Source organism: Glandiceps talaboti, chromosome 14 (genome assembly GCF_964340395.1).
Source record: "Glandiceps talaboti chromosome 14, keGlaTala1.1, whole genome shotgun sequence".
Lineage (NCBI taxonomy): Eukaryota > Metazoa > Hemichordata > Enteropneusta > Spengelidae > Glandiceps > Glandiceps talaboti.
Genome location: NC_135562.1, coordinates 2485001 through 2497346, shown reverse-complemented (window position 1 = coordinate 2497346; position 12346 = coordinate 2485001).

The window sequence follows — 12346 nt, the reverse complement described above, 5'->3', positions numbered from 1 at the left end:
CTTCTGAATTAATTGATGATGATGAACCCTGAAAGAGTCATAAACACTTTCTACTCAACGTCTGACTGAAGTAAAATATCACATTAATTCATTGTCACTGTATCACTGTAAAGTTACCAGAATTTAGTGTCAGCTGAACATCACACATTTCAACACTCAACCGTTTCGCAATAAAAGTACCGACAAGATGCTATACTGGTGATTTTAAGTACTATGGTACGTAGAAATTTGTTTACGTCTGTGATGAACCTGGTTGGAAATTAAAAAAGGATGTTTTTAATTTTATTAACGGATAATTAATCATCACATATTGTACACACCAAGGCCGTGTTATGCTTTCATTTATTCACTAATGACAATGACAATGATTTCAATATACGATTAACTATAACACAGACGAAAATGTCTGTGAATATCACAACATGTCAAAGCCTAGCTTTCTCACTCAACCGAGCGAAGGAACAATACACTTTATATGTAGGCAACCAATACAAAAGAATTTAGTTTAAGAAACAATATCCAGACTTTCAAAATCAACAATGTGCAAACCAACATCAAGTGGGTTTTGTCAAGACCTACTGATAGAACGGGCTGAAAGACACTCAGTTGGAAAAGTCTGTGAAACGTAAAATGTCCCAATCAAAAATAGAGGGCGCCCTTGTATGTTCGTCCTACACTTTTCGCAATAAATAGAAATATACACAAGACAGTGTCATGTTTATATTCAGTATATTGTGGGCTTCCCTTCCGAAGGGAAAGTTGACGACATTCACTTTGGTTAATAGGTGATCTTTAGGCTCGGAATTCGACAAACTACAAATACAACAGGCTAGCTACAATAATTGTAGCGTTAGTTTTGATTTTGAGCATTGGTGTTTTGTTAGCACAACTGAACTTAACTTATTCAATAGTGCCAAGGGCATGGTGAAATTGTGTCTATGTGTGTATATATATGCTTGTGTATGTGCATATGTCTGTCTGTCTGTCTGTCTGTCTGTCTGTCTGCGTCTATGTATATATGTGACTGTATGTGTATATGTGTATGTGTATGTGTATGTGTCTGTCAGTGTCAGTGTCTGTGTCTGTGTGATACATGCAAATTTGATGAACCGAGTTGAAAATTAAATAAGGATGCGTATATATTCGCAAATATTTTCACCGGCCACTGTATTGACCTAACATTCTATATATATCTTTATATCTCCTTTTCTATGTAATTGTCCTCTTAACAAACCATACATTCTCTTCGGTTTCGAATTCTACAATACAAAACACACAAATGCTATATGTACTACTGTGCATATACTAAATTCCGTCACCTAATGAATGTGACCTCTGACCCGGGTGATTTATAGTATGGTTTGAGAATATTATTACGTCAAAATGGTATGAAGCATTAGCAATATTGCAGTCAGTCGTGTACAACGAAACGTAGAATAAATATGGTAGCTATCACACATGGCCTCATTTCAAAATATTTTGCACGATTATCAAAAATAAAATAAACCATTATTAAACATGTCGTTTTTGTATCAAGCGTACCTGTACAAACTGTGAGGGTCAAGTGACTCTTTGTCCAGGCTCGATTGATTACTTTATGGGCGATAAATATTTCATTTGTTTACATTCACCACACAGCATTGGCTTGGGTACTATGTTACATCGAACTAGAGGACCCAACACTGGTTCAGAGGTTTTGATCACACTTTTTAACATTACCTGATGTAGTCTCTGTATCCGTTAATACTAATACTTTGCACTTGGACTGTCAGAAAGAAACTACCACTAAAATATATTAATTGTGATTTGCACAGCGCAAAATATTCTTTGGATGTCACGAAAAACGTAGTTCTAAATACGAGCAGGGGAATTATGATTCCTTCCGTGGGTACACAAGTTGCTCATTTTTTTCATTTTTTTTGTGTTGTGTTGTTTTGTTTTGTTTTGTTTTGTTTTGTTTTGTTTTAAATAAAAACTAACGACAATGCGTCCGCTTTACACTTGGTTATTAGTGGTTAGTTCGGACGAAATCTTCTGATTCGCAGTAAAACGACTGTGGGTTGACATTTTTTCACACAGGGTTGTAATCGCTGAAGACAGAGACCAAAATACATCAAACGTTGTCAGTTAAAATTAGTTCAAGAAATGCATAATATTGAAAATTAATGTTTTCTTACCTGGTGTTCTTTACCTTCAACTCTGACAGAAAAAAATGACAACAGAGAATATATATTTTATCTCATCAGATTGTAGTATTCGCGCACACGCCCTGGTCAACTTTTATCACAAAATTGTCATTTACTATGCATAAGCTAGTTTATACAACAAAACCTGCTGAGACGTGTTTGCTCTCCAACTGAAGTATGTGACCACTGTCAAAACAATGTTCCTATGTATTTACAGAATCGTGGCTTAACTCGGTATTTTCACACGTCCACGTAGATTTAATATATGTTCCCTCAATGGTGTAGTAGTGTGTCATCAAATGAACTAAGCCAATTTGTGCATTGTTCTATTCTCGTCTGGTATGATTATTCCTGACCTCGTTCAGTTGTGAATTATTCCTTCATTTGACCATTCAGTATTGACATACTCCATACGTCGTAGAGGGCATCATTAAAGTTCAAACAATGAAGTCATCTGTTATAAATCACACAGGTGGCTTTCAAGAAGTGGCCGCATGGTTAGTTCTAGATGTACATTTATGAAATCATTTTCTAATCAAAGAAATTTACCTCATCTCAATATCTGTCTCCCCATAGCAACCTTCTGTCTTCTTTTATTCTCCTTATTTATTCCTTCATTCCTTGTTGTCTCCTACCTCCAAGTTAATCTCATCCACTTCCTCCATTTCAACCCCCCCCCCGCCCCTTCTTGTCCTTCTTCGTCCTTTTCTACCGTCTTATGTCAGACAACGATTAAAATGATTAATTCAAAGCCGTACATGAATATTACAGCTCTTTTTGAAAATAATTATAATGGCGGTGAATTTATTGAATTAAGAACCACAATTCATTAATGAGGATATTAGAACTATGATTGTGCATGACATGCAAGCAATCTGTTAAGCTCGCCAAGATTGCTTACAATCCGTGTATTTGTAACGGTTATTAATATGAGTAATTTCTGTTTTGGACCATTTATTGACCAATTAATAAACCAAATGTTTCAGTGTAGAACCCATATAGTACCATATGTACCATTTCTACATTGTCTTAACCCCTAACTCCGCTGAAATTGTCAAAATTCTTTAAACTTTATAAATTTTCAGTAAACGTTGACTGCTATATATATATCTATATCTATATATATATTACACTGCCGTGTAGATCAATACGAAATATGCTGAGCAACGGACAAGCGTCAGTTATCATAGGATTACACATAGGGTAATGCCAATCTATTAATGTTTGATTGAAAATATAATTTAAAACCCCCATAATTTAGTTAATAACCAATCGTATTACTGTTGCTACGACAATTAACCCGAGTTGACCCCAAACATAAGTTCATTTGCAGTGGGGTAAGATGATGTACCATGGTACCGAATTCACAGTGGGGATTTAACGAGCATTGGTTACATACAACACTGACTGTAAACCTCGTCTTATACCACCTTGTTGAAAGCAGTGAAAACGAAACCACAAGGAGTCTCGAGTTCAAAGCTAATAGCTCAAACGTTGGTCGACAAAATCTTCTATAATCGTTGGATTGACAACACGTTATATCGGTAGGTCGTTGCCGTTGTTCTTTTGTTTATGAACGGTGTTATTTCGTGAATATATACATGTGACAGTTTTTTGTCGTCGCTTCGTACATGTAGTCATGGACGTTCGAGCAACAACAACAACAACAACAACAACAACAACAACAACAACAACAACAACGACGACGACGACGACGACGACGACGACGACGTGACACAACACAAGCTGTGATATTCAATAGGAAACTGACCTATCGATTTTAAACGTACGTCAGTTCCAATTATGCCCTTTATGTTTTGTACTCAACATTTCAAACACATGCGATTTTTCTCAAAGTCGATATTATTCACCATCGTAAAATGCCCTGTCATTGAATTACATGATGTGATATTTACAAATGTCTATTGGAAAAGTTTCATTATATTTGTGACAACATAATATTATCGTCACTTCTGTAAACTCTGAAGTCAGAAGTATCATTTGTTTGTTTGGTATCCAACGATGATACCACGTATCTGATGATAACACTAGTTACTACGTCATTTATCATGTGCATGCCACAAACACTCCCCAACTATGTCGTTTCGTCAGTTAGACTTTAGACAAGGTTTACGACTATCCCATCTAACCTATATTGTAATTTGTGTACCATAAAACTATGGCATGTAATTTGATCTTAAAAGAGTAAATAACATCTAATTTACAGAGTTAAAAAAACAACATAGTTCCTGAAAACGTGTGTATGATAAAATACTGAGAATAAACTGATTAAAAAGATCACAACCCGAACTTGTAACTCAAAAAATGCAATCATCGACGCCGTTTCCTTACCTCGTTTCATCGTATTATAAGGTATAAACTGAGTATATGAAGACTTGTAAAAAGTTACTGAGTTTTGTATGTAGCTATAGTATTGTGCGTACTACAGTAAATACATGTATTTAAAGAGGCCACATGGATGATGATTGGGTGTTTATTTGGGATCTTTAGTTTATAAAACAATTTTATCATAGCTGCCTACTTGAAGAGTCAATGTGAAACAACACATGCCAAGTCCCTGTTTGTAACTCAATAAATTGGAAAAGATTAATAAATTTGTAAAATCTTTACCCCTTTTTTTTTTTAGCTTTTTGCAAAGTAATGACTTACAAACACAGTCTTGGTCTATGTTGTTTCACATTGATGGTTCAAGTAGGAAGCCATGATAAAGTGTTTAAGCCTGCAATGGAGTCTGTAAATATGAAAGATTCAAAATAAAATAACCGGAGCTAACAATGGCAGAAAACGATTTGTACTACCATGAATGTGTCAACATTAACATTATACCAGATTTATCAAATGTTTTTACAGAAATTGTGAAATAGTAAAACGTGTGATGGAATGAGTCTCCACTTCGTAATATTTGATTAGTAGTTTAGTTACCATAGTAATTACCCAAAACGTGATATGTAAGACAACTAGTACTTTAGTATAGAGAACTGGGTCATGATTTTCGCTATTTGTGGACCAATCCGGAAGAATTACGTCATCTCCGGACAGTTCGCAACATTGTAGTCAGTTTGCGCGGGAATTACCCAAGTTTACGTATGGTTTGTAGCTTAGAGTTGAACATGAACCATGCATCGAGTAATGCAGACTTGTGCGAGTTGTAGTATGCGGACCGACCGTAGTATGTAAGGTCTGGTATTACAAAACTGTGAACTGTACAGCTTTGGCGACGGAGAATGAAGTACAGCTGATGGGTTGAATTGTAGACGAATTTGTTATCGTTTTATTCGCATCCTGTGGGACGTTGACGTTAACCCCCGTTAACCCCATGGCGAGGACGTGCTCCAATATACCTGTAACTCAGCAGCGAGAACACAGAGTATAAAATTTGCGCATCTCTGTCGTTAAGCCTGATTGGCTAGGGACTAGACGGGGATTGTGACGTCATATTTATCAAACTATCAATATTATGAACTTGAACTATTTTCTTGTTTATATGTTTGTTTTCATAAACGAATAGATCTATTTTAACAAACGTGTTCCTCTCTACGGGATTAAACCTACAAAACGATTGTTGGTAAAAATCTAACGATGACTGTTTGATCAGCTGTTGTCAGCCATGGGGAATTTATTATTTAAAATATAGATGCTTTAAAATAAAGTCATCTAAAGAGGTTGTAAATAACGATAATAAGTATTAATCTTTAATCACCCTGCAGTGACCTCACTTGACCTTGATTTGAATACGAAATACAGAAGTAGGCAGATATGAGTACTTCAGATGATGACAGGCGACGCAAGAAGAGGAGGCGAAAGAAAATCCACCCATCAAGAATGGCGGAACACACAAATGACGGGATGGAACTTGAAGAAAAACCAAATAATCAGGACTTGGACGAGCAGAGACAGAGAACAGTACATGAGGATCCCTCATATCCATTTAGATTTATTAATAATGTAAAAGGCGGCAGGTATGATCTCTATAAAACGACCAGACGAGAAGGATTCGACGTTAACGAAAATGGTAAGAATACGATATTTGCTAGTTTACTCATTGACGCCCTCTACGTTATGTTTTGGGTAGATAGCCTTTTCTTGATATGTAGTAAAACTGGGATAGAACAGCAAGAAATGTGGGGGTTTATTCTATTTTTTATGCGTTCGATTCATTAACTTTTACCACTATTGTAACTCAGGAATGCAGTGTATAAGCTAAAATACTTCATATGTTCTTACGAAATCCCCCTAGTGCACGTGCAGTACAGTGCACAACTACTTGGCGTAGTCACAGCCTGTGGCGTAGTGTGACAGTAATACTCTCAGATCAGTACGCGAAAACAAAACAAAATATTGATAAAACTTTGAACTAATTATAAAATGTCGCAAGCACAGAGACCCTTGTAGTCTTTTCATATGTTGCCATCACTCATTTCTTGCGTTAGAAAGATTAGATTATTGTAGTTCATCACGTGCACGTTGTTTGATGGCGGCGTCTTTTGGCGGGAAACGAATGTAATGACAGCTACATGTACTTGTGAAAAAAATGCAACGGATTCGGTACGCGTGTAGTCATGATGGTCGGATGGTTGTAGTGGTCCATGGTCGGCTCGGAGTTGCAATTTGCCGAATCTAGTTTCTTTGCTGCTTTTTTCTGAATGACAAAATTCTCGAGTCGAGATTTGAAACGACAGTGCTTGGGTCAACCCGACTTTTTAATTGGTACCTGATAGGATATGGGTTGTTATGACTTATGTGAATTCTTTAAACCCCTGCACCTTATAGAAGCTGCAATAGATTGTATATTCAGAGGGAGTTGGAGTATAAACGGTAGTTGTGCCACTATAGGTCCGTGTTGGGGAATACTAATTGTATAACACCCAGAGCACAGCATGGGATGAGATATAACATATTAATAATAGTTGTATTGAGTTGAATTCATATTGAACGTCCACTGAATATTCTGTAATCCCTTCCTCCAAACATCCAATAACAATGTTTGCCAAATAAAATAATACCTGTTAAATAGAACGAAACTAAATGTTCAGAAATTGGGAATAGGGAACCATAAATATGACACCCCAGGGGTTTTTTTTGAAAAATATCTTAAACAAATAATTGCATTCGGAATTAAAAATAAAAGATAACACCTTCATCTTCCTCTTTCATATTCTAGTGTGATATTTTATCAGTTTATTTTGTTGTGTTTAGTTATTTGTATATTGTGTATGAGGACTGGTAGATAAGAAAAATAGAACATGATGCACTGGGAAGCTAATATCAATAGTTCACCATATAAATAGTATATCAAGCCCACTTATCAACATTGCAGTTCCATCTGTCATGGTACCAGACTTCCTGAAAAAATAGAGGAAGACATATTGTAAAGGAAGTTTCGCCGATGAAAACTATTATTTCATTCAAACATTGCAGTAAAGTTTACAGAAATGTAGATGTGAGAAAGACTGTGTTCTACTCGTTATGTACGAATAACCATGACGTCAGCTTATTACCTTGGCTGGAAACTATCATGTTATGTTTATTTCAAGCTGTTGCTAAGGATTGGTTTGCGAAACGGTGCCACGCTAGCGTTTATGTAATTATATTAAACTTGGTAACTAAGTTCGAATAGTTTGATTTGTGGCGTTTAGTCATGTCGTTATGCATTTTCATATTATTGACTGGAATCACTTACCTGATAACATTGTAACTTGCACAAATTTAGATCAATTTAAATCTGGTTTATCAGAAATACCAACTCATTATGACTAGAGACTGCGCACCTGCAGGATTACTGCTCAATTTTTGAGTTACTCTGCAGTATTATACATATACAGATACAACTTTGGAAATAACAGCGTTGCGGTTGCTTGCTTGTGGCAATGAAGAATGAGACAAGTTTCAAGCAAAGACATACAATATAATCAGTGTCGGTAACTTTTCAAAGTATAAACACCACAGGATCCCCGGTGACACACTCTGTTTACTGATTAGGACACTGCATGTGATAATGATCAAATGGGACAGTGTGGCTCAAACCAGAGGCTCATGATCATACCATTATGAAGTATAATATTAAATACAATTTCGTATACAACAACAACAACAACAACAACAACAGTAACAACTTCATCTTATTATAATTCAAGCTACATACAACATGTTATTTGTTGATCACTGAAATCAGTATTGAAATGGATTTATTATTTTGTCTATTCATGTACTTCGAATGATTTATTTTGTTATCCAGCAGGCGCACACGTAGCATTACTTTACAAAATGAAGTCATCCCTCGGAAAATGGTTCATGTAAATTTACGCTCAAAAGTTGTGAGAGTTGGAACAAAAATACTCGACATGTTATCAATTTATCATTATTTCAAACCCAACTGCTTGTCCGACATGTAGATAATTGACTTTGGCTTTCCCATCGGCATGCAAGGGTAAACAATGCCTTCTGTAAACATGCTATACCAAATCATGTACTGTTGTCCTCGCTTGGTACATGTAATTCCGACATCTTTGCTACCTCTGATTTGCAAAAAGATGACTTCAATTCTGGTCGACACATTATGTGACTGTACAAACACGTGTGTGGTGTACGGGCCTTAGTTTGCTGTCAGTACACGTAAGTTATATCTCTCTTCCCATCGCTCATTCCATTTTGGCTGTGTGTTGTGTCGGCATTGATAACACTAATGTACGTGTATCTAAGTAATAAATGCTATTTCTTGCCAATTATTTTGTAATAGACTAAACATTACATAATCAAAAATACACACCACTCGGTTTCATTTCACCAACATTAAGATGTAACATTTCAAAATTCAAAGACCAACCCTACCGAGAAATGGTATGTGCTATGGTGCGTCTTGTACAATCTAATCTAATGTTATCAGCAGTAAAGGAAGTCACGTTGACGGCATGAACAGTCCTAGAACACCGTGGGAGTTTATTTTAGAACATGACAGATATAAACAAAATCATAAAGCTTTCCGTCAACCGACATCAGAGGCACCGGCTGTTGTTTTGTGTCACTTATCTTGTTGTCTTTACCTAAATTGTCTCTGCTTGAAGCTCACTTCATGCAAGCAACCGCAACGCTCTATATGTATATAGCTGTCTAACGGAGGCTCTAAAGCTAACAACAAATTAGAAAAAGATAGATGTCAAATAGTGTTGTATTATTAAAGTACAGCCAAGTAAGAAGAATCAGATATAATGGTTCATGTCAAAGGTCAATCTAAATACCTGTAATTTATAACTCTGATGTATCGAACTAACAAATACATATGCATGCCTACCTACCTGTGATACCGAGTCTGGTTGCATTGCTTATACATTGTATATATATAAGAACGCTATGTGAAAGTTAATTACATGCCATATATGCTATGCAGTCAATTTGTTGATTCAAATCTAAATAATGAAACAAAATTTTAACCGAGTATGTGTGACCTTTGATGAAGTACTCTTTATCATCATACAGTAACTGATATCGATCGGGTTTGGAGGAAAACATGATAAATGAACTTGGAGAACATTTCAAAAAGAAGGTTTTTAAAAATGTTCATTTCCAAAATTTATTTCACAAAATTATTTGTGAATGGTTTGTTTACTTGAGAAATTGATTTTTAAACAGTTATTAATTGGACACCGAGTGTAACTAACAATTATCTGTTTCTAATTCTACAATCAGCTTTAACCAAAGATATATCTGCGCTCTTTGTTGTTGTCCATGTATGGGGCCGGCTCATTCGATTCGCTTCGTTGGTACATTCTGGTGTATGTATGTATGTATGTATGTATGTATGTATGTATGTATGTATGTATGTATGTATGTATGTATGTATGTATGTATGTATGTATGTATGTATGTATGTATGTATGTATGTATGTATGTATGTATGTATGTATGTGTGTGTATGTGTGTGTGTATGTATGTATGTATGTATGTATGTATGTAACATGTATGTATGTATGTATGTTATGTAGGTATGTATGTATGTATGTAGGTAGGTAGGTAGGTAGGTATGTATGTATGTATGTATGTAGTATGTATGTATGTATGTATGTATGTATGTATGTACATGTATGTATGTGTGTATGTATGTATGTATGTATATATATATGTATGTATGTATGTATGTATGTGTGTGTGTGTATGTATGTATGTATGTATGTATGTATGTATGTATGTATGTATGTATGTCTTGGAATTGTACACAATGAAAACCAATAATCTATTCGTCTTTGCTACCTTCCTTTAGTGAACAGACATGCCAATGATTTCAATAATATTCCCTTCCATTTTCTGTCTAGCATTGTACGAGGGAGGTGCAAAGGGTGGTCAGTTAGACGTCTATGACAGTACCGATGGCAGTAAGGAGAGTAGTGCCAACAATGATCTTATATCGTACTTCAGAACTCTTGCTACCTCCGTTGACGAGAAAGACACTGTAGACCTATCTTACGTCGAACAAGTTTTAGGTCGAGGAGCTGATATAAACTGTACAGACAAATACGGCCAGACAGTTTTTCATGAGGTGAGCAAAATGTTATATTTTGACTATATATCCGAACGATGGTAAACGTGTTGTCCCATTTTTTTAAAAGTTTTTTTTTAGAAACAGTTTTTATAAGCACTTCTACCATTTATAAGTGACGTACATTAATTTTCTTTTATTATGTGTTTTTTATTATATAAGATTTTTTTTACAGTTCGTACAATAAAGTAGATACGGGTTGGTTATTAGGTAATGGGAGTCAGAAAAATAGTATAATGCTAGACGAGTCTCACGCCACAGACACTGGAATGTTACAAAGTTACAATTAAAGCAACTTAGATGTGTATTGTTCGTATTATTACATAACACAACATATACCTGTACATATGCACTTCCATTAAAACGGCCGGCCAGCTTACCAGCCTGAGTAGGGGAAAAGTGAGAGCCAAAAATCCCCACACTGATCAGTCATAACAGCACAAATAAGGAAGAAATTTATTCCGTATGTGTGATGATAGTCAAAAAAGCAATAGCGGCCAGAACTTTATTGTTCACATTACTTCAACACAGGTAGCGAGATGTTGGCACATAGATGTAGCCAAGTTTTTAATCGACAAAGGTGCAAATGTGAATAAAGGTGACGAGATGGGCCGTCAACCACTTCATGTTGCTGCAGCAGTGGATTATCATGAAATGGTGGAATTCCTACTTGATAAAGGAGGTACGACAATAAAGAACTATAAATAGTAAAACTTGTGTATTTGGAAGTTGATCAAGGGATGGAAATGAGCTTGCCAATTGTGCGTGTTTGAGTTCGCGTCAGAGAGAGAGAGAGAGAGAGAGAGAGAGAGAGAGAGAGAGAGAGAGAGAGAGAGAGAGAGAGAGAGAGAGAGAGAGAGGGGGGAGGGAGGGGAGAGAGGGGAGGGGAGTGAGAGAGAGATAGAGAGGGGAGAGAGAGAGAGAGAGAGGGGAGAGAGGGGAGGGGAGTGAGAGAGAGATAGAGAGGGGAGAGAGAGAGAGTGAGTGAGAGAGCACGCGCTTTAACATTATAGACACAGAAAAATACAATTGTTCAAAAAAAAAAGGTGAATGGAAGAGAACCTATTAAGGAAATTTAGACAATGCGTTACTTTTGAACTCCATTCCATAATCTATATTATCATTAACGAAGATGTTTATTATCACTGACATTGTTAAAGTAACTGTAAACTTGTAAACTGTTTCATGTTTTCGATAAATTGCACTTTGAGCAGGAATTTCGTTATCGTTAAACCATTTTTTTTTCTTTAAAGCTAACATCTCGGCGGAAACAGAAGGCAACAGGGAAACACCCATATTCTTTGCTGCAGCTAACGATTCATGTGAAGCGCTGAAAGTTTTATTCAAAAGAGGAGCAGATATACACGTCAAAAGTTCAATGGGTAGAACTCCCCTTATGGCTGCTGCCTTGGGAGGTAAGTTCAATGTGATGATAATAATATTAACCTTTGTTTGCCTAAATGAATTCGGAAATTTGTTGAATGGTCGCCACAAGAGCAGCATCCTAGTGTTGGAATACTATGTTTGTGTATGTGTTCTGTTCTCTCGTCGGTTTAACCCTGTTTCTGGTACGCATTTCTGCATGGTATATTGCTGCATTAGATTTATA